At 35.5% G+C, this 25,340-nt stretch overlaps 1 long non-coding RNA gene across 1 annotated transcript in view; it reads left to right on the top strand.

Annotated features, from left to right (window-relative positions):
• Positions 1–2,415: 2,415 nt before the first annotated feature.
• LOC311589885 overlaps positions 2,416–25,340 on the top strand; it is a 28,871-nt gene continuing 5,946 nt past the window's right edge. Inside the window, exon 1 of the long non-coding RNA XR_014776674.1 lies at positions 2,416–2,599. This is a non-coding gene — a long non-coding RNA (uncharacterized lncRNA). The remainder of the gene's footprint in view (positions 2,600–25,340) is intronic.

Here is a 25,340-nt window from a genome sequence, read left to right as displayed (position 1 = left end):
CTTATCTCTGTACTTCATGAAGGAGGATAAGAATGCCTCAGTTATGTTTATATAATGACAAAAAATTCCCTTCAATCCATTCATATTTTCATATGTACTTTTCCAGAGCTGACAAATCTGCAGCCCTCAGGATGAAGAACATATATGGATTTATTTTGCATGACACTATGGCATATTATTGTCACTGATAAAATTCATGCTTGAACCTTACGTAAAGAAGTAACAACAATTGTTTTAAAGCACTCAAAACCAACCCCTCATAATATTTTGCCCCTCTATTTATTTATTTATTTATTTAGATTTATTCATTCATTTACTCATTCATTAATTTATTTATTCATTCATTTATTTACTTGGTCACTTTACGTACATATCCTTAGCCCCCTTTTTCCTCTCCACACAGTTTCGCCCCCACACTCTATTCCCATTTCTCCAGCTCCTTTCCAGAGAAGGGAGGCCCCGACCAATACCAATCCACCAGTGTATCTTTAGTCACTGCAGTACAAAGCACATTCTCTCTCTCCTGGGAGTGACAAGGTAGCCCAGATAGGGGAAGTGACCCAATGATAAGTAGCAGATTCAGAGATAGGCCCTACTCCTATTGTTAGGGGATCCCCATGATGAACAAGGTGCTCATTTGCTACATACGTATAGGAGGGCTAAATTCTGTCCATGCATGCTCTTTGGCTGGTGATTCAATGTTTTTTGAGCACCTACTCTGTAGGTCTTCTTGTGGTGTTCTTGATTCCTCTGGCTTCTTCTATCCTTCTTCCCACTCTTCCACAGCACCCTCTGTCCTTGGACCATTGCTTGGCCTTTGTTCTCTGCATCTGTCTCCATCAACTACCAGATGTGTCCTCTAAGAAGACAATAATACTAGGCTCCAGTCTACAAGCATAACAGAGTATTATTAATAGTGCCAGGGGTTGGCTTTCTCACATGGGTTGGGTCTCAAGTTGAGCCAGTCATTGGTTTGGTGCTCCCTCAAACTCTGCTCCATCTTAATCTCTATACATCTGTAGGCAAAACACATTTTGTACAATGATCATCATCATCTCTTTCTTGGAAGTATCAGACAAAAGTTGCCCCACCTCTAATCTTAGCTTTACAAGACTTGACATATTTGGTCCTGATAATATCCTCTCATGGAATGAGAAGGGCTCAAAGTTTCATGAACATTTATACTAACGGCAGAAGGAAGATACAGTTTTCTCTAGTTGTGTAGCCACTGCTCAAGTTCCAATACTCAATTAACCATCATCTTAAGCACACTACTCTAAGCATACCTAAAGAAGCTCTTTTGGACACACCCGGTCATTCCAGATAAAGACATGGAAATATAAAGGGGATAGTTCAGAATGGGAATATCAGTTATGTCAGACTCCTGTCTGTGACAGAGGTCTGCTCTCTCCAGTGACATGAGTCTCAAGCTAGGCCAGTCACTTTCTTTCAGTCTCTTTTCCAACTTTACCCCTAAGCTTCTTGTATGTAAGACACACTTTGGATCAAAGATTTGATGTGTGGATGGATGTCCCCCTCCCTCCCCTGGGATTCCTATCTGGCTACAGAAGGATCTGACTTTATGCTCCTTAACACCCATTTCTTGGAGTCTCAGCTAGGGTCACCTCCATAGGCATGCAGGAACTTCCTCTATTCCAGAGATGCCCTCCCTTCAGTTTTCTCTTCTTTGTCCTGGTACTTCTCCTCACCCACCTTCCTTCCCTCTCTACTCACCTGATCCCCACTCCTTTTATCCTTACCACCTAATCATCCACCAGTGTCCCACCCTGCTTATATTTCAAATGTCTATTGTATTTCCTGTTCAGAGTGATAGTCTAGCATCTTCCATTGAGTTTGACTTTGCTTCTTAGAGTCTGTGGATTGTAGTATGGTTATCTTGTACTATATGGCTGATACCAACTTATAAGTGAGTAAATACCAAATGTGTATTTCTGAGTCTGGGTTACCTCACTCAGGATGATCTTTTCTAGTTCAATCCATTTGCCTGCAAATTTCAAGAAATTTATTCTGTAAATGTTCCACAGTTTCTTTGTCCATTCATCAGTTGACTGTCATCAAGGTTGTTTCCAGATTCTGGCTATTACTAATAAAGCTGCTATGAACATAGTTGAGCAAATGTCCTCATTTGGTGGAGCATCTTTCAGGTATATGCCCAGGAGTGGTATAGCTTGGTTTTGTGACAAGACTATTGTCAACTTTCTGAGAAAGTACCCGATTGCTTTCCAAAGTGGTTGTACAAATCTACACTCCCACCAGCAATGGAGAAGTGTTCCCCTTTCTCCACATCCTGGCCAGTCTGTGATGTCATTTCAGTTGTTGATCTTAGCCATTATGATAGGTATAAGATGTAAGGGTTGGAATTCTGGGAGTCTTATGGCCTCACAGTATCACAGTACCACCCTCTCTCCCTGTCACCCTTCTGCCTTCTACTAGTCCTCAGAAAGGAAGAGCACTCCTCCATAACATCTGCCTTTAGCCTATCAAGTCACATCTGGATTGCCTCTATCCTCTTTCTCTGTGGCCTGGCAAGGCTACCCTACCAGGAGGAAGTGGTCAACGAGTAGGCATCAGAGTCCAGGTCAGAAGTAGTTCTTATTCCACGTATTATGGGACCCACAATGCAATTGTACTGCCCTCCTACTACATCTGATTAGAGAGACTAGGTCCTCACCATGCATAGTCCTTGGTGGGTGCATCAGTGCCTGCAGCACCCCCTCCTCCACCCAGATTTGTTGGTTCAATTGGTCTGTATGTATAGCTCCTTTCTGCTCCAGGTCCTTCTGTTTCCCAACTCTTTCTTAAGATTCCCGGTGCTCCACCTTGAAGTTTGACTGTGAGTCTCAGCATCTGCTTTGATGACCTGTGGGGTGGAGTCTTTCAGAGAATGTGGTAGGCTCCATCTTGTTCCTTCTCTTCAACTGCTTCCCATTCTATTCGCTTTGCCATTTTGAATGAGGATTAAGCATTCTCCCTAGGGTCCTCATTGTTATTTAGCTTTTAAAGGTTTTTGTATTATAGTGTGGTTATCCTGTATTGTGTGGCTAATATCTGATTATAAGTGACTATATATGCCCAGGAGTGGTATAGCTGGGTCTTGAGAAATAACCATTGCCAGTTTTCTGAGACAGTGCTAGATTAATTAGCAAAGTGGCTGTACAAGTTTGCCCTCCTATCACTAATAGAGGAGTGTTCCCATTTCTCCATATCCTTGCCAGCATGTGATGTCACCTGAGTTTTTTATCTTAGCCATTCTGATAGGTGTAAGATTGAATCTCAGAATCATTTTGATTTGCACTTCCCTGATGACTAGGGACATCGAGTGTATCTTTAAGTGTTTCTTACCACTTGATATTCCTTTGTGAAGAATTCTATGTTTAGTTCTGTAACACAAATTTTACCTGATTTATTTTGTTTGATGGTGTGTAATTTCTTGAGTTCTTAATATATTTTAAATATAGTCCTCTGTTAGCTATAGGATTGGTGAAACTGTTTTCCCAGTCTGTAGGCTGTCATTTCTATTGTGTTGACAGTGTTCTTTGCCTTACAAAAACTTTTTAGTCTCATGAGGTCCCACTTATTCATCATGAATCTTAGAGCCAGAGATTTTGGCATTCTGTTCAAGTAGTTGTCTCTTGTGCCAAAGAGCTCATGGCTCTTCCCATTTTTTCTTCTAACAGATTTGTGTGTTTGGTTTTTTGTTGAGTTCTTTAATCCAACTGGACTTTAGTTTTTTCAGATGATAAATAAGTTTCTATTTCCATCTTTCTACGTGAAGTGATTGAATATTTGAAGGCAAAATGAAGGAACAAGACGCAAGCAGAGGTTTGAGCTCCAAGAAGGTAGAGATAACAGAGAGATGTCCAGGGTAAATGCCATGACCATCTTTGCCTGCTGCCATGCAATTGTAGAAATGCAGATTGTGTTCTGTCAGTCAGAAACTTGGACATTAAGCCATTGTTTCCTTTTCTTCTCTTTCTTTCTTTCTTTCTTTCTTTCTTTTTCTTTCTTTCTTTTTACTTGTCGATTGCATTTCAAAGGAATGGCTTTTAGGTGCTTGATAAAAGATACTTCTGAGTTGTAGGAAATGCCCATACATCACAAAATGTAAAAAAAAAAAAAAAAGATTCATAATTGTGAGCCTTTTTTGGAAATATGCTAAGATAGAAAGGTCAGGGACCTATTTTCTGATATTGGCTAAAACAAAGGGTAGATAGTCCTGGAAGTGCTGAGCTATCTCAGACAGCCATTTTAATGGGGGGAGGGCAAATGTCATTTGGGGAGACAGACTGAAGCAGATAGAACTTTCTGGTGTTCTGCCCTCTCAGCACAGGGTTGGTTTTACCTCTGTGTGGCAGTTCTGCAGTTTCCATCTTCAATTAATGAAGTGTGATCTGCATTATTCTGCTTCTATGGGGAAGCATAGCCCAAGGTAAGTGTTTCTAAATTTCAATAAGAATGAAGCATTGTTTCTTCAACACATTCCATCAAGTTCTTTCATCCCTGAACCCAATTTTAGGAAATAATGAGCACAGAGTTCAGTAAAATTAGTTGGTATGAAGTTTTCTGGCAGAAAACATGTGCCTCCTTAAATTTTAAAAAGTATTTTATTGTTTCAACTGAAATTCAGGTTTCCCCCAAACATCTCTTACAGCTTCTTTTTGTCTCTTTCATTTGAACAGTTTTATTAGATTTTACAAATGAGTGAGCCTGTGAGCAAGTGAACTGAAAAGTAAATGTGGTTTAATTCACTACTTCTCTTTCATTAGTCAAATATGCATTGGATAACTTTTGCTAATTCAAGTGTATAGAATTAATAGAAGTCTCTTTTAAATGCTTGCAAAATTAAATACAGATTTAAGCTAATCATTCCACTAGTATTCAAAATATTTATACAAGTATGAAAGCAATCTTTTAGAAATCTGTTTATTATCAGGTCCAATTGTGAAGCATCATTTATTGATTTAATATCTGGGTCCGAAATGAGAGATGGCCTCTTAGCCCATTCTTTCTAATTAGCAGAAACATTCCATGTTATTATAATTGCTGCAATAAATGGCTATTTTTAAGACAAATGTGAGCATGTTTAGAGATAATGAGGTACATGAAATCTTGGGGAGGTCTAAAAAGATAATACATTTCCTTTTTTTAAAAAAATGATTTAGGTATTCAAATATAGAAAACAACAAGTGATGTTAGAATTAATTAGGATAGCTGATTTTAATCAATGTATTAAAATTCATCTTCCTATCTGGTATTTCAGTGCAGTGCTCAGGGGTCCTATCAGCAGGAGGGATTCAGCATTGACTCTGAGATAGATGCAGGTGTGCCCCATGCCTGTCTACTGACAATTCACACACTTGCTTGACTTAAAATTGAAAATATAAAATACAGTTCAAATTCCACCAGTTTCTGCTTCCCATCTTTTAAAGAAATGAATATTTTAGTTAAGTTCTTATATGTATTTATAATAATTTTTTTGCATATTTTCAAACATTAATATTTGCAGTTTCACTTATTTCTGACATAGATTGTAAACCCATTGTACTGGACACACATTTTTGGTAGCACTATCTAGAGAAGTTGTTATTTCAGGGCCGTGCCACTTGTAAATCCGCACTGACCACCAGGTACGATCTTCACAGTCTGAAGGAAAGAAGATAAAGGCTCTATCTTCCTTCTCCTTTGCCTCAGCATCATGGTAAGCCCTTGCTCGGGAATGCCACACATAAAGAAGGACAAAAAACACCAAGGCTTTGCAATTGACAAACAGGTTTGCTTTAAAGTGCTCATCATCACTGATAATTAATGAAATGAAAAATCAAGCGGCAGAAGCACAGAGCTAGCTTCTAATTGGATCGGCTAATTTTACAGATGTGGATGGAATGTGAGGGTATGAGAGCACAGCCTAATTTTGGAAATGAAGACTGAAATGATATTTTAAAGAAAATAATTTCAGTTTTTTAGGAAATTAGCTATAAACTAAAAACATCATTTAAACTTTCATCTCCTACATAGTTACATTAAAATGAAAGTCACATGTTCTAATAAACACTTGAATATGAATCTACCAGATAGGGTTATAGTCAATATTCACTTAACTTGAAATCATTATAAAGTCCAGCTACACATGAATATTTTGGTATATTTTAAGAATATCTGTGTAATGAAATACTATCTAGAAAAAAAAATGGAGTATTGATATATATTTAATATAAGTGAATCCCAAAGTATGTTGTGCTGAATGAAAGAGCCTATACAATAACACATATGCCATATATTGGTATATATATATATATATATATATATATATATATATATATATATATGTATGTATATATATACATACACACATACATACACACACACACACACATGCAGAGAGAAAAACACACACACACACAGAGAACATACATATGCCTATACAGTATATGAATGATTAATTCACAAGTGTGCAGTTGTGAATAAGGAAGAGCATGAAGGGATTAAAAAAATTTTAATTAAAATTTTTTTATTAATTTATTAATATTCCATATCAAAGATTATCTCATTCCTTGTATCCTCCCATTCCTCCCTCCCTCCCATTTTCCCCTTATTCCCCTCCCCTATGACTGTACCTGAGGGGGACCTCCTCTCCCTGTATATGCTCATAGGATATCAAGTCTCTTCTTGGTAGACTGCTAGAAAGGATTACAATTTTACTTGAGTAGCCTTTAAGGAGTCATAAGAATGTTATTAATCTGATTGTGGAGTTACATCAATGTTTATCAAATTCTACACTTGAATTATGAGCAGTAAGTTAATTTAATGTTTTCAAAATGCAAAAATGCAACCTTTCCTTAAATACAGTTTAGTGCTACCTAGTTATCTGTGTTAAGCATATAATTACCAAAATATGGTAATTTTAAAAAATGACATTTTTCTGGTTTGAGAGATGGCTCAGTGGTTAAGAGCATTAGTTGCTAGTCCAGAGACCCCGAGTTTAATTCCCAGCAACCACATGGTGGCTCACAACTATCTATAGTGGGATCTGATGCCCTCATTTATCTGATGTTCTCTTCTGTTATGCAAGCATACATTCTAATAGCAGCATATGTACATAAATAAATAAATGTAAAATAAAAAGAAAGAGGAATCACCTTTAAATAAATAGGAATCCATCTATAAAAATGACATTTCATATATTCTCATTAAAAGTCTTAAGAAATACCCTCTTTTAAAGAATATAGATGAGCAAATAAAACATACAGAAAATCACATTTTCAAATTATTTAAAGAGAAAATTTAAAAAGCAGATACAATCTTAAGGAACATAAATTCTTTTTTTGTGTGTTATTTTTTCTTTTTCTCTTTTATTAAATTTTTATTAATTTATTCTTGTTACATATCAATGGTTATCCCATCCCTTATATCTTCCCATTCTTCCCTCCCTCGCATTTTCCCCTTATTCCCCTCCCCTATGACTGTTCCTGAGGGGGACCTCCTCGCCCTGTACATGCCCCTGGAGGAGGAGACCTGGTGGCACTCAGAGGAAGGATAGCAGGTTACCAAGAAGAAACTTGATACCCTATGAGGAACATAAATTCTTTACCAGCAACTAGTAGTCACAAGTTGCTGAATCATTTGTAAAATGTGAATAACAAACATTTTTCATTTTTATTTTTAATTATTTAAAATATAATTTTAATATTTTACATAAAATAGAGCTACATTACTTTCTCCTTTTTCTTTTGTCAAGCCTTTCCCAAGTCTCCTCCCTCCAACTCTTTTAATTTCCCCTCATTCTCAAAACAATAACCTCCTTTTCTTTTATTATTATTTCTATATTTACATATACATGTATGTAAATGCACATGTTTATGAACACAATGCTCTTTACGATTTGACTGTTGTATAATGAAATTAACACATATGTAGAATTATAAAGAATCATTTTAATATTTAAATTCATAAAAAACTATTTAGAATCTACTTTTTAAAATATTTTCCCTGGCTAAAGAGTACTTGCATATCAAATTAAAATGTATAATTTTATCATTTAATTTTTTTACATAGGATTTTATGGGCTGAGGCAAATAGGTGTCTTAAAGGGTAGTTATTCTGATCAATTTAATAGTCATATCGGTAGATGAAGAATCAGTGTGTCCAATTTTAAATATCATGGTAATTAAACTTTCCATTTATAGCTTTAGAATTTAAAAAATGTTGAGCTTATTATAATTATAATGAAATATTGAACACAATTATATGAACTTTAATAATTGATATCAGTGTACTCTCTTTTTAACTCTATGGAACATTGAAAAGAAGTAATTAGAAGACAGGAAAGGTTCATATTGAGAGGTTAATGCTTTTGAAACTATATAGAAGATATAAAATTTTAGGATATTTGTTTTTTGACCTTGGGCATTTAGAATAAAAACAGTATTTTATGCTAATTTTAGTTATTTAAGAAAGCTTAGCTTTGTGCACAGTGATATAATTATCTTTATTAGCTTTCCATGACAGTTAGAAAGCTACAATCATCCAAGACACTATACACCACTTTCAGCATAATTTGATGGATGGTCCTATTAAAATATGAAACATATGTAGTAGAAAGAGTTACTCTGTGGGATTATTGACTGTGGCTCTCCATTATCCAAAAAATATATGAAATCATGTTATTTATCAACTTTCATCAGTATCTCATTTGCTGAGAACTCAAGAGAATGGTAAATATGAGGTTATCATGAATTGCTTTTAGGAGGCATACCTACTACTTTTATTATTTGTATAGTTCCATTAAAGCAAAAACATTTATCATATGGAAGCTTCAAGAAAACTGAAGGATAGTTTGAAGTAAAATTTATAATGAAAAGATTGGGCGCGTTGGGTACGTTATTGAAAGAATAAGAAATAATGTTAGTGAGTTTATATTTATTTCCCATAAGATATACATGGGTTTCCTTCTTTAAGTACTTATCAACATTGTTATTGACACATTTAACTTTTTACATGTTCATAACTTTCCTTTTACTAACAGGAAAATCTTTTTAAAGAATGCACGTAATTTTATGAACTGAGTTCAATGTTTCTACTAGGCTGCTCTAAAAGTATAAATTTAGATTATTCAAGTAAATTTGCTATTGAAAAGCATAATATAACAAAATTTTATCTCGAAGTTATAAAATGTATATCAAACACTTGTATGACAGGATAGGATAAAATATTGAAGACATCTTGTATTAATGACTGCTAAAATCTTTACATTTTTCTTTTTATTATATTTCTTTTTTATATATACATTTATATTATTACACATAAATAAAATAAACTATATACAGCAAGAAGTACCACAAAACAATCAGGAATTATATAAATATTACATTCATAGTGATTTGGCTATTTGTATTGGGCAAGCTTAAAGAAAACATATTTCGTATCTTGTTGAGTCTAAAATCCTGAATGAAACTCAATATCTATTCTATTTCATTTCTATCAACTTCAAACATCTATCTATACCTAAAATCATTTTAATCCTTAAACAATTAGACTTAGTGTAATCTATCTGGTCTTTAACCCCAACAGAGACCTGAGAAGGAAGTTGTTAACCTGCCCTTCCAATTCACTAGGAGAAAATATTTACATTTTAAAAGATAATATTTGCAAGGATGCATCCTGTCAGGTCTGATTCAATGTCAGTGTCTGATTCTTTTGTTATGAAAGCATATAATTTCTCAAAAGCATTATACAGTCCTAAAATTATAAGAGTATATATAAATGGTGTGTGTGAAGCATAGAACAATTAAGGCTGGATTTCTGTTCTTTGTACGATCAGGAAAAGAAGACGCTGTAAATCTTCATTTATGCCATATGAAGAACAGCATCTAGTAGGAATTCATAGGAGTTCTTCAGTCAACAAGAATCATTGTCTATGCCTAGACATTCATGTTTCAGCCAGTCTCGGAGCTAGTCCCATATGGTGGGATTAGCAATATAAGTTACCTGCTTGTTCTACAGGTTAAATTCTTCCCATCCTGATTGTAGCCTGGTTTTGTTGCTTATTTGGTAATTTCCGATTATGAGTGAGAATCATACACACTCACTTGCCAGCCCTTCCAATTCTACCCGATCCTTGTAACCTCCCTGAAACCAGGAAGAAGAAGGAGGAGGAGGAGGGGTGGGGAGGAAGAAGAGGAAAAAACAAGTCCAACTTGTGTTGCCCATATAGTTCTTGGAGCGTGGTCAAACTCCCAATGGCTAACCCATTAAATAAAACTGAGTCCTTGCCCACCTGCACCCCTACCCCGAAGCTAGCAGGTGTGCGGAGCTACGCTTCAGCATCCTTATCACATTATTTTTCTCTGTATGTATTCACTTTACGTACCAGTCACAGCACCACCCTCCTCGCCTGCGAGTCCAAGCCTCCCTCCCTCTTCCTTCATCCCTCACTACCCTTATTCCCAGAAAAGGGAGCCCTTTTCCCCTCAATACTACTGTAGAAAACCTAAAGTGTGGCAGTTCCTCACAAAAATGGCAATCAATACACCTCAAGATACGACCGTATTACTCTTGGGCATATACCCAAATGACACTTATCCTGCCAGAGACACTTGGGCAAGTATGTTTGTTGCTATTCTATTCATAATAGATAGAAATGGGAAACAAGCTGGATGACATGTAAGAGCATGAGAGAGTAAGACAATGTGGTACATTTACACAATGGAATATTACCCAGCCATTATAAAGAAGTGAAATTTACAGGTAAAAGGATGGAACTAAAAATATCTTGAGTGAAGTGACACGGACCCAGAATGACAAACATGTTATACATTTCTTTATATGTGGCTGTTTTCTTGTAAATCACTGATAGCTAAGCTAAAATTCAATGAATCCCAGAGGTTAGATATAGAGTAAGGGACTGTAGTCAGGGTATATCTCCCTAGGAAAGGGAAATAGAATAGATAGGTATGGATGGATTTTGGGAGGTTGAAACGTGAATATAAAGTGGAGAATGGGAGGAAGAGCAGAACAAGAGAATGAATACAGAGAGACAGTTAAAAAAAAAAGGAATATTTGAGGTATAGTATGAAAATCCATTACAGTGGAAGTGTATGATATATGTAATTTTATATATGTTCATGCATGCATTTCCATCATATATACATCATATACATATATACACACATATATGTCTTATATATACATAAATACATATATAAAATTGTTCTGTGCAATGATTATTAATATTTAATATTGATTTATAATTTTAGTATAGTCAGCAATTACTCCTTAATCAGCTGTATACCCAAATATCAATACAGAAAGACTAAGATATATTTAATTAGCCTAGAGCACAATAATGAGCAAAAATTACTCCATCCTAAACCTCCAAGCTAGTATAGTTTTCTCCCATTCAGATTTACCACATTATACTTGCTTTTAAATCATTTCCTAGGTCCAGTTCATTTCCCTTGATGTTTCCTAGTCTTCATGCATTCCTACTTTTCTTCCTGTTCTTTCTCCTCCATTCATTGGACCAGGATGTCCCACCCTATTCTCTGTTGTTGCTCAGTATTGGCCAGTTGGCTATTATCGGTAACACAGAGAACAAATGGTGACAGATTTACACAAATTTGAGATAGGAGATACTTAGAATAAGTATCACAATGCAATGTCCAGATTAAAACCAGATAGTGGGGTAGAGATATCAACATTTGACTGAACAATAGTCATTATGCCAACAGAATTCTAAGTGAAATTGCCACAAAATGAGGGAGGCAGATCCCAAACTGGTCATCTCTAGTCACCAAATGAAGTTTTCAGCACTGGGATTGGGTTAAATAAAATTGAGTTGCTGGCCAAACGGGTTCCACGGGAACGATCAACCAACTAGGCTCTTGCCAATATTGTGATTGTTCTTTACAAACTGACAGCAAGGTCCCATGGCTAAAGGCAAAACCTACACAACTCACAAAACATGGAGAAGTGTAGTAGCTCATGCTTAGACAAAGTATTCACCCCTATTTCTAGTATCTTCAGTACAGAGAAATATTCTGCACACTACCACAAGGCACACCAACCTAGTGCCAGATTCTTTGATCTACAATGATCTACATATGTACAAAGATATGCCAGTGCATCAGTGTTACAAAACATGTGGGGATAGTCAACGAATATCCGATTTGACTTAAGGCCCACTCTATGACATGGAGCCCAAACTGAAGAGCTCTTGAATGATCAAGAACTTGAAACTAGATAGCTCAGAAAAGTAGGGTGTAAACAAATACAACTATTCTTACTCACTCAAAGTAAAAGAAAATTAAACAAGACCCCACAGGTATAAATGACTACTAATTACATCCTGCCATATTCATAGATCAGTGCATGCTGAGCCATCATCCGAGATGCTTCCTCCTACAGCAGATGTGAATAAATACAGACACCCATAGATAGAGATTATGAATAAACTAGAAGCCCTTCACGCCCTTAACCACCAATGAGAAATCCCCTTTAATTTCTTCTCTTCAGTGTTCAGTAAAACCTGAGAAAGCAGAGGTGAAAGAGTGTAGTCGTCTGAATGGCTGGAAGACACCAAGAAAAAAATCCCCCTGAATCAACAGTATGACCACTTATAAGCTCACAGAGACTGAGGCAGCATGAACAAGGACTGCTCCTTGAGATGTGAACACATGCCCTTATTCATAACCCAGAAGCTGTCTCCAATTGATAACCACTTCCAAAAGAAAGTTTGTTTTCTCAAGAGAGTCTCACTGGAGAAACTAACTACTCTTATGCATAAGTTCCATGCTCAACAGTACATGGCCAACAGTAACAACAACAAAAAACCAAATGTAATGGTATCATTGGAGGCTCCTTGCCTCATAACATTCTAATGCTTTTTAAAAAATTCATTATATATATATATATATATATATATATATATATACATACATGAGCATACATTTATATCTCTCTGTATTTACAACACACACACACACACACACACACACACACACACACACACACACACACATATATAGCCATTCTATAAGTCCAGAATATACACTGACCTTAGAGAATGAATATATATTATATATCAAACAATTATGATATTTAATGTTATTTTATATTTGTATAAATAGTATATTAATACATTTATTTTTAGTATATAGTTATATTTATATCACATATGGTATACGATATACACATTTTATAATATATTTGTGCCATATATAATATGTAATTTTATAATAAATACATCCCTCTATCTTTTCTCTCTTTCTCTCCCTAATTATGTATATATATTTTAGTCTCTCTCAAATTTTCTTGATTTCTTTCCCTTTCTCTAACCTCCTTCCCTGCACTTTACTTTTCTCTTCCACCCTTTTCCTCTTCTTCTCCATTCCTCCCTTTTCTCTCAATAAAATGTAATCTGGTTTTTCTAGTCTTTAGAATTCTCACATGAAATTGTGGAGTGTCAGATTTTACTACTTTTGTTGTTCTCCAATAATTTTATAATCTTTCAATTGCAACAGTTACTTTTCACCATGAAAGTATCAAAACAAGTATTTTTATAAGCCTGATAACATTTATAAATTCTGATTACTAATAAGTTTCCCTTTAATTGCTATGACACTTTGACATATCCATGATTCCTGTCATTGTTTTAGGTGGCCTTTCAAATCAATTCCAAAAAGAAATAAGATAATTAACACCATGAGGCACTCACAACTGCTTAAATCACTTCTTACTTATTTAGAATAAACTTTATACTGTAATTCTCAATTACTATGGAAGCTAATTGATTATCTTGAAGCTTCTATCCTGTATGCACAAAACCAATGGACAGTATCCTATGGGGTCTTTGATGTAGAATAGAGTCATATGTAATATTTGAATTCTGTCATCCAGGCATGAAATAATGCCTTTTCTCTTCTTCTAAATCATCAAGTTTACTATCCAATTCAGATAATCTCACCAGTAGTTATACTTTCATGATAAAAAATAAATACTTGCTTTTAAATTTATGTAAAGACAGAATCAAAATAGAGAAATAGTTTACATCTTGTGTAAATATCTCTCATATATTATTTCAAAGATAAGGAAGAAATAAGATGACTGTTCAGTATAGTATAGGATTTAGCAAGAAGCTAAGTATAATTATTTCAGAAAATTACAGGGGATATATTTATGTACAAATTAAATGAAATAGTATGTTTTCACTGTTATTAGGGCCTGATGAATATCTCATGGACCATTTGAGATCACCATACATACTATGAGATGATAAGAGTCATATGATGTCAAGGGAGTATAACAACGACAGCATGGACAGCAAGGAGGATATAAATAATTTCTAGTCAATACTTTCATTGCTTTAATTTGAAACTTGGAATGTCACAATAGACTCTAGTGATATTAAAAGTGACTTTTTCAATTAATTTGAATAACTCTCTCTCTCTCTCTCTCTCTCTCTCTCTCTCTCTCTCTCTCTCTCTCTCTCAACTTAGAACCCCACAGAAAAATTTCCAGTCAGCACACAGGGACATGATGAGTAAAACTTTAAAATTTCTAATGGCAACCTTCTACAAAGTATGATGTGATTAGAAGATGCTTACATTTTCCATATTACCATGCAGTTAGTTGTCAATATACAAATGGCCATTTTGAGGCCATTAATTAATAATTTGTTTTTATGATTTATTATTGCTTCATTTTTATTTTGTATGACCAAAAATTCTTACTGGACATAATGTGTTAACTAACACATTCAATGCATTATATCCAACCTCATTTACTCAGCACTATATTAGGTAAAGTTATTGCTTGAAAGTTTACATTAATCCTTTGCATATATTTTGTCTTAGGTGTGTTTTAATCACAGAAAATTTATAAAATGGTGACCTTTCCACCTGAACACTCTTAGACTTCTATAACTTGCAAAGGAATTTATTCTTAATTTTCTATCTGGCTTGAATGTGTGCAAGCCTGTACATACTGACAGTCTCTTTGAGATCATATGTGCATCAGTCTTGCTTTGTCTAGAAGATATTCTCTCCTTGGAGTTGTCTGTAGTGAGAATTGTGTGCGTTTGATTCCTTTAAATATTACAGAAATAATATGAACATGTTTTCATTGTAATTGCAGCTGTGGAGATATAGCGCTGCTTTGCAGCAGCGGGCCACTATTTGTCTCATGCTCTGTCAGGGCCATGGTTTTTGCCAAATCCAGATAGTTTCTGTGTGTGACCTTTGGAATTCTGGAGACTTTTCAGAGTGTATATAATTGCTAGAGCCCCAGTAGGTATGTGGCTGGGTGGTGGTGCACGTTGTTGGTTACCATTGGTTGTGGTTTGTCCAGTATTTATGCACGAAGAAAGAAGAAGGAAAAGAAAAAGAAGAAGAAGAAGAAGAAGAAGAAGAAGAAGAAGAAGAAGAAGAAGAAGAAGAAAAAGAAGAAGAAGAAGAAGAAGAAGGAGGAGGAGGAGGAGGAGGAGGAGAAGAAGAAGAAGAAGAAGAAGAAGAAGAAGAAGAAGAAGAAGAAGAAGAAGAAAGAAAGAAAGAAAGAAAGAAAGAATAAACGAACTAGATATCCTGATGGTGAAGATCAAACTTGCCATCCAAAAATTTGACACCCCCAATTAGTGGGAAGTAGTCTAATGATAACTGCTCCCTCCTTCCCCTCTATCTCCCTTTTCTCTCCTATCTAGTGTTAGTGGGTTAAAAGGGAAGAAGTAACAGGGTGGAGAAGGATAGATGAGACAAAAAAGGAACCCACAAAATAGCTAATTCTGGCTACAGTTATCCATGTCTGTGGCTCTTCCAATCTTTCTACCTCCTCTTAATCGTAGATCTCTGGGCCTTGAGGAGAGAATTTTGACAAAGATATCCCATTTGTAGATGAGTGCTCCAAAATATCTTACTTTCTTCTTATTTCCCAGTTGTTGGTATATGTGTGCTTTCACATATACTGAAAGATGAAGTTCTGATTAGGGTTGCATGACTCACTGATATGTGGTTTTAACAATATGGCATTAGGATTCAATTTCTTGCTATGTTTCCTTCAAAGAATAACAGTAGGAGGTTTTCTTCATGAACCATGAGCTATCAAGATGTAGGTCTGGCTACTTTAGGAGTTCTATATCATGGAATGGGCTTAAATCCAATTTCTCTAAAGTGTTACTCCTGTAATATTTGTGCCACTATTGTATCAACGTATATTGAAGACAAGTCACTGTTGTAGTCATAGAATGTGTAGCTAAGAGACATTGATAATTTTCTTAGTCTTTTGTAGTATGCAAAGTAACCTTCTGCATCATGGATTCTACTCAGCAGGACTGGGGAAACAGCTTGCAAAGTCTTACTCTTAACCAAGATATTATTTGTATTTAAAACCTGTTTTCTCTAATGTGTGTCTCGGGATATATCAACCACACTCCAGGCCAGGACACAGGTCAAGGAGCAGATGACCAAAAGAACACAAACTCTATGTAATTTATTTTTGTTTGTTTGTTTGTTTGTTTGTGTGTGTGTGTGTGTGTGTGTTATATATTTAACATTTTTGTCTTTTTTTTTTTGCTTTTCATTTTTTGTTTGCTGAGAGAGAGAGAGAGAGAGAGAGAGAGAGAGAGAGAGAGAGAGAGAGAGAGAGAGAGAGAGAGAGAGAGAGAGAGAGAAGGGAGAGACAGAACACTTGGGTGAGTTGAGAGGGGAGGATCTGGGAGTAACTGTGGAAGGGAAAACATGGTGATAATATATTGTTTAAAATTAAAGTAAAAAGGATAATTAACAATGTACAGTATATTATATTTATTCCTACAATTTGTTAATACTTATTTCATCAACTTATGTACTGTATTCTTTAATAAAATTCTGTAAAACTTTGTTCCATTCTACTCAGGCCACAGAACTAGGTGGTCATGAACATATCAAAACACAATCTGAGAATGACTCAAGAACTCAGTAAGAACAATAGGAATCAATGGCTCAGAGTACCAGTTACTGTTCTACAGGCCCTGTGTTTGCTTCCTAGCATCCACAGGGGAAATCACAAACATCTACAGTTGCAGATTTATAGATCTGATCAATCAGGCTTCCAACAGTATTCACATCCACATGACACACACAAGCATAAACACACACACACACATACACACACATGTGCACATACTTACCTATACAATAAAAATAAAATAAATGTTTTTTTAAATAAAATAATAGATGCTGCTGAGCATACTGCTGAAAAGAGAGGTTAACTATATAATTTTAAATCATAAGCACCTATTCATTAAACTTACAGTTAAGAGAAAAGCAGGTATTCAACAATTGTGACTGCAGGGGAGAAACCTAAGGTATTTCTTTTTTTCTGCACCTATTAATGATTTATTGTCATTGCATAATCCCTCCTTTGGAGGCTAATGATGGTAGAACTAGACTCTGCCTCCTATAGAAGAATGACCAGGAAGAGTCACATAGAATTATCACTTCACAGGAAAGAGTGTTTCAATGGCAAAACAAAGCAATTATTCTTCTACTGATTGTATGTTACACTAGAGAAAACAGAAGTACAATGAAACATGGGTGTCTCCAGGAAAATTCTCACTCAGAAATCAGCACTGTGGATGTAGATGTTGTCAGTCCATCATTTGTGTACAAAGAGGATTGATTTAATAATTACACTAATGTGAAAAGTACACAGAAGATGGTCTAGGTTCAGCCAAGACATGTCTTCTTGTGGTTTTCTTACCACTATATAAGACAATGTAACCATACCTATACAACTTTATATTGTCATATGGAATACAGTTTGTTCTGTTTTTATAAAATAAGCATCATTATTGTGTATCAATATAATGTGTGTATCTATGACACTGCAACTAATGTTGAAATGAATATAGTTATTCTATGTACTTTTCCAAATGATACATTTCTTCTTGCAGATAAATTCTTACTACATATCAGTATTATAAAAATTATATGAAATCAATATTTTGTATGTTCTTCATCAAAGCTGACTTCAAGGCAGCTATGTCTGTCTTTTCTAAATTCATACATAAGAATCACACTTATGCTCATTGTATATTACTGTTTTTTGTTATCTTTATGTATCATTTCATTATATTATTATATATTGTTTTCATTATATTATCATTTCTATTAATGGCAATAGTCTGATCATCCTCATTGTTATTACATATTGGTTTATAATGTTGAATAGTTAAATTGAGCAACCCAGTCTTTTCTTTTCCTCTTAAGTTTTCTCTACATTTAGTTTCTCTAATTTCCCTTGAGTGTTCAATTGTTTTTATCATTTGGGTTATGAAAAGGTAAAACTCAACACATTAAATGAACCCATGCGTAATACAAATGTGAAAGGAGAAATAAAGGACAGTGAGGAAAAAGTGGGAAAGAAAAATAATCCTGAAATGACAGTCCCATATGATACATGAAGCTATTCATAAAATAGTTATGAATGAAGGTCTACTTACCCTAAATAGGGACTTGGCAACAGATCAAAGTAATGATCGCTCCAGAGTCCAACAAGGTGAAGTGATGAGTTTTATTGCGTTTTCTTTCAGGAGTATTAGTGAGTGGTTACTTCCAGTAGCAGAACTGATTCACAAAGCCCACTCCAGCATGAGAGTTGCTCATGCGAGTCCAATACACAGGATGCAGTTAGATCAATTGGTTGGACAATGATTTTTCCAGGTTGCCCAGGTCAGAACTGAGGCCTGCCTATCATAACTTCACGAACTTGAGAGAGCAATGGATCTTCAGAAACTACATAGAAATATTGTCACAAAGTCCACATACATTAACATCTTGATTTATTCTGTCCAAATAATTTAGGGATATGTTTATGTTGAAAAATATGCACACACATAAACACATCATTCTGATAAGAAAATCAACAAGTAAAATTATATACTTTCACTTGAACAAAAATGACTAACTATAGCAACAGAATTGTTTTCTTCAAGTTGAAAAAATATGACAGATGGATGTGTTGGCTATCCAACTGTAATGTCACAACTTGAGAGAGTAAGAAAGGATAGTTTTTATGAGTTCATGAATATTCTGGGGTACATAGTGGGTTCCAGACCAGTCAGGGCTACAGAGTGAGAACTTATGTCAATACTAATGCCCTCTAAAATGAAAATGTAATCACAGTCATGTAGTTAGAGTATATTTGTTTTGTGGTTTAGAGTGCTGTATTGTAGCTTTAGTCTTCCTAGATGTTTAATGACAGAATATACATACTTATGATCTTAGTGCTATAATATGAACTCTTTCACATCAATGAAAAAGAAAATTCTGCTCTGAAGCACTTTTGTAGAATTCACACCTGTAAAGCCTGATCTGAACCGATTGTGAAATACGACAAACAGCAGGGATAGTTGAACATTTGAACCTATTTACTATAGTGGGAATGTCCAGTAAACTTGCAGATTGTTTCTACTGGCTTCTTTGTTAGCACTCTGTTTTCCAGAGTGTAAGCACAGCGTTTATGTGTTCTGTACTCTCAGTTAACTCAGGTGCTTTGGACGGTCTCATTCAAAGTCTTTTCCCTTCCTGGTACAGTAAAAATTAGACAAAGTGACTTGGGTGAAGCTGTCCTCTCCTCATGGTGGCATTCTCTATGGATTTGATAATGCATCTTTTTTGAGCAATGTCTTATTCACTGAATGTAGATTATTTGGTAACTAGGTAGAAATGGACAGAATATAAGATTTGTTCCTGATGAATGTGGGGACCCACTTTAAAAAGATGGTGTAGCCTATCTGTTCATCACTCCCATCCAACCTGTCCTTATCGTTCATAAATGGAGCAATGTTGTCTATTTTACAGAGGTATCGATAATTTTACTATTGCATATGTGTAAGCACATACATGTATAGTTGTCCAGTAATAAAGTGAGAATTCATGAAGCCACAGTTTCTGTCAAATCAGAGGCAGCTCCGACTTGACAATGATGCTTTTGAGAGTTTGGACCAGGACTTCAGGTGTTTTCACTAAAAAGCAAAAGGAATCCCTTTCCTGCTTGATGGGGCAGATTAACATTTATAGGTCTTTGGCTTACTCCCTGAATGTTAGAGATAGATCAGTTCTATACACACATGTAAGATTGAGTGAGTATGATGCACACAGCATGTGGGGAGGGGCTTCACCTTTAAAGATCTTGAAAATGGAGATGGGGGTGGCTAAGTACGCAAGAGTGATCCTCACTGAATTTTTGATAGAGAATCTATCACTAAAACATCCCATGTTGGCTATGTTGGCTGACCAGGAAGCTCTTGACATGTGCCTGTCCTCATCCACTAATGCTGGGGCTACAGGCATGGGCAGCAATCCTTTTGTGTGAGTCTTGAGGATTTGACCTCAGGTCTTCCCAAAATATCAGAGGTAACTCAAATTTAATTTTACTTTCATGTAAGAATCTTACAATAGACAGATTCATTAACTATCCTGAAGTTTTTGGCATGCTTGCCATTCAGAATACACTCCAGAATATTAAATAATTGTTTAGTTTTTAAACTCATCAAACGGCTATCCTGATTTATCTCTATAGAGCTACATTTTTAATATCACACCATTTTCTACGATAATTTAAGCTTATAGTCTGACTCAAATTCTCTTTTAAAGTGTATTTTTACATTTTATTTATTTATTTAGTGTGTGTGCGTGTGTGTGTGTGTGTGTGTGTGTGTGTGTGTGTGTGTGTGTGTGTGTGTGTGCATGTAAGAGGTTAAGAGACAACTTACCGGAGCTCTTTCTCTCGCTACACCATCTGAGTCATTTCATGGGCCATGTCTCAACATTCTAGTATGTTCTATTCATCCATATAAGCTATAATGACTTGCTTATGATATCTACCATAGTTTCTTTTATTGCTTACCTGGCTTTTAATTTAATATAATCCTGTGTCTGTGTCTATTCTGTAGTTATTGCCTTTGTTCCTGGAGTTTTATTCACTGTTCTTGCCAGCATCATTATCCATCCATGTCATGAAGCATTTCTCTGTTTTTTTCTAAAACATTCATAATTTCTGTTCTTTTTTATAATTTTATTATTTATTTATTTATTTACTTATTTATTTATTTATTCACTTTACATCCTGATCATAGGCCTCTCCCTCCTCTCCTCTGGGTACCCCTCCCTCTCTCTACCCCTATTCCCTTCTCTACTCCTCAGAGCATAGGATAACTCTTTCCTCAACTAATCAACCCAAGTACATCAAGTTGCATCAGGACTGAGGACATCCTTTTCCTCTGCAGCCTGGCAAGGCAGCTCCACCAGAGGAAAGTGATTGAAAAGCCGGTAACAGAGTCCATGTCAGAGACAGCCTTGCTCCCCTTAGTAGGGAGTCCATGTGAAGACAGAACTGCACCTTGGCTACATCTGTGTAGCGGGCCTAGGTCCAGTCTATGCATGGTCCATGGTTGATACTTCTGTCTCTGCAAAACCATTTGAGCCCTGGCTGGTTGACTCTGTTACTGTTCTTGTGGAGCTCTTGTCCCCTCTAGATCATTCTATCCCTTACCCCACTTTCCACAAGACTTCCTGTGTCCTACTCTAAGTTTGTCTCTGAGTCTCAGCATCTGTTTTGATCTACTGCTGGGTGGAGCCTCTCAAATTACAGCTATGCTAGCTAGGCTACTGTCTGCAAGCATAGCAGAGTATCATTAACAGTATAATGGGTTGTGTCTCTCCCATAAAGTAGATCTCAGGTTGAGCCAGGCATTGATTGGACATTTTCTCAGTCTCTGCCCTATTTTTTATCCCTGCTCATCTTGTAGGCAGTGTAAAATTTGGGTTGAAGTTTTTGTGGGTGGGTTGGTGTTATGCACCCTCCTCTAGAAGTCATGTCTAGTTAGAAGGTGGTCTCTTAAGTCTCCATGACCTCTGCTACTAGGAGTCTCAGCTAGAGTCCCCCCATTTCCTCCCAGAAGCCTACCCTGTCATAGGTCACCAACTTCTCTCAGAAATGACCCTGCCCATTGCTTCTCTTCTCTCTACAAGCCCGCTGTCCAACTACACCTGCTCTCCACAGGTCTGTTATCCATTTCATCTCTCTCCATGCACCCTTTCCTACCCTCTCTTCAACCACTTATGCTGACTTTTCTATTTCCTTGAGATTGTAACATCCTTCCTTGGGTCCTCCTTGTTTCTTATCTTCTTTTGGTCTTTGAATTGTAGTATTGTTATCGTGTACTCTATGGTTAAATTCCTCTTACAAGTGAGCACATACCATGTGTGTATGGTTTGTGTGTGTGTGTGTGTGTGTGTGTGTGCAAGTTCTTATATGAAGGGTTTTGATCACTATCAAGGACTTCTGGAAGTTGTTTCCACATAAGAAGCTTACCTTAAGGATGGAATGTTTCTATTTCAGAGGAAGGTGCTACATGATCTAAGTCATTATAAATCCCCAACTTTCTCCTAGAGATAGACAATCGCTGCTACATTTCTCTCCATTCTTTATCTTGAACTCCCTGTGCTTTGGGGACCCCATCATTTTTTCCTTTTCACAAAAGATTACGTGCTTCTAACCAGAGTCTGATAAAATCAAATGGACTTTCTCAAGTTTTCCTTTCCCAGGACCCCTAGTCCTAAAATAATTGTTTTTATTACTGATTTCATTAATGTTTGAAAATATTTATTCATGTATGTGTTCAAGATAGTAATTATTTTGGTGATAAATCACTAAATACCTAGTACACTATGATGACCAAAAGAAAACTTAAATGCTCACAAAACTTGACTTATTTAAATAGTTATAGAAGCCCATCCTTTTCATTTACAACATGCTATATTTTATTATCATGGAAATTGATATATATTCTTTAAGTACATGTAAGTTTTTCTTTTTAGATTTTTTTTTTCAAACTGTTTCTAACTTAAAATTGGCCTGTGGGTCTTACTATATTTATTTTATGTTGACACCTTACATAACTGCAGTATAATTGTCAAGGGAAAAACAATTTCTTGGGTCTTTTTAACAAAAAGCCTTCTAATGTTTCTAATGAGAAAAAATGTATCAACTGTATATATGCATGCTGTTGTCTGAGATGTTATCACACAGATGGGTGTTTTCTCTCTGTGGTTGTTCAGAAGAACAGAAGAACTTCATTAAGAAAATGAAGAACTCAAATCAAAAATTGCTTTCCACTGTTGCAGAAGCAATTGACTAACAAACATTGTAACTTTCAAAACAATGGCATCTTTAAACCATTTAAGTTTCAATTAATACCAAATTTATCCATAGAATATGATGACTTAATGCTTACAAATGTATACTGTGTTCATGAAGGATTACAGTTTTTAATTCTCAGAAGGGGGAAAGCCAGTTTGCAAGTGACATTCCACAGAAAACACACTGTTTGAACTGGTCTGTTTCACTGTAGCAAAGAGAAAGCCTCCAGCTGATCCCTTTGATTTCCCTAGCTGGTTTGTTTGATTACCCTCATATGGATAATGCAGAAACCATATGGGGAGAATTTACTTCTCTGTATTTGCAACAAAACCTGCTGGGATGCTAAGATCTTACAGCTTCTAAGCAAACAAAGGAGAAAGCCACACAATTTTTTTTTTTATTTCAGGGCAAAGAATGAAGCTGGTAATAGTTAAAATGAAAAGGCAACTCTCAGGCATTAGGGAATGTGTAATTTGGCTCAAAGACATTTGGTTCTTTCTACTTTGTTTCTTCTGTTAGTTTTGATTTTTTGTTATTACTTTCACAGTGTCTCATTTCATTACCTTCACTTGATAATATGTCTTTGCAGGATGAAGGCATCCTCACAATCATATGCATACATTTTGTCTCTTCATCATATTCACCATAACCACTAATAAAAATGCATTGAAGTAGTAGTCTATTCTTAACTAACAGCCATGTGTATGTTCATTCACATATTATTTCATAAACTTTATTTCATGACAAATGCATGTAAGTATTATTTCTGTTGTTAGGAAGTCTTTGATTCTTTGATGAAAAACAAAGAAATGTCAGTTGTTATTTTTGGTTTATAGAAGCTAATTTTTCTATAATTTTCAGTAGTTGAAGTATGATTATGCCTATTATTTTGCCCTATAATTATTATATAGAAGATTGCATAAATTATGAACAGTTGTATTATTCTATGACACCAATTGGGTGTTCTAGATCTCAAGATATTTCTTAAACTACCCAGAGTTAGCACAGACACCAAAGCTTAAGAGATTTATCCTATGATGTGATCCCCATTTTACATAGTAGCTGTAAATCTTAGAGTACCCAGAATTCTCATTGATGACTGAAGGCTACCGGGATCCCCTTGGTGGATTCAATAACATTCTAGAGCAATGCACAGAACTATTGAAAACCATGTACATATATGAGTCATTGTAAGGCATAAAACTCAGTCTGAAAGTGGGGAATATGTGTAGGAGAAAGATGACAGTTGCAAGCAATCCTCCCTGAATTCTCCATGTGTTCTGCACCCCAGGAACACTTTTTATGCTGAGTTATAGAGTTTATTTATGTGGGTCCTATCATGCAGGCATAGTTTTCAAATCAGCATTCATTGATAGTTCAGCAGACTCTTTAGCATTTTTTCCATTTTCAGAGATTAATGTTAACTTCCACTCATGGCTTTTCCTTTCTGAACACCGTGCTGTATAGATTGGAAATGTCGAGAGCTTTCATACTTAAATTTCACTATCAACTTTCTTAAATTCCTAGGAACTCTATGTTGGGAACCACAGCAAAAATAAATATTTCATACGTTTTTATTATATCATAGTAAATTTTGAATGTAGCATGTAAATGAGAAATCAAGAATATTTTATCTCAAGTTTAATTTGGACAATAAAAGATTAAGGGAAGAGAATGGCTTCATGTGGCAAAGCACATGGGAAAGCAACAGCAAGACATGCAGAGAAAGAAAGCAAAAGGAAGTTTAATAGAAGATGGAAGCAATGGTGAGATAGTTTTAGATTATGGACCGAGGTATGATGGTCAGTGAAAACAGATCTTTTAAGGAAGCATATGGTTTACTTTGATCAACATTTTTATATAGCTCAGTAGTATCAGTGTATAAATGGACTGTAGGGAGTACAGGACTGGGAGTGGTGAAATGATGCTTTTTTGCTATTAAATGTATGGATATATAGACTTGGCATTTTGAAAGTGTTGAATAATGGAAACAGAACTTGTAGCTGACATGATCGTTCCTCTGGGAAGTCTTCTCTGAATTATTATGCAGAGCTAAGTGCATTCTTTTCAGAGCCCACAGAACATCATTTTCATATGTCTATTAGAAATAGAACCCACTGCATTTTTATGGCTATTTGATTATATGT

Source organism: Acomys minous (assembly GCF_964271855.1).
Source record: "Acomys minous genome assembly, chromosome: 19".
Classification (NCBI taxonomy): Eukaryota; Metazoa; Chordata; class Mammalia; order Rodentia; family Muridae; genus Acomys; species Acomys minous.
The sequence above is the reverse complement of the archived record's forward strand: the minus strand, read 5'-3'. Positions and strand labels throughout refer to the sequence as shown.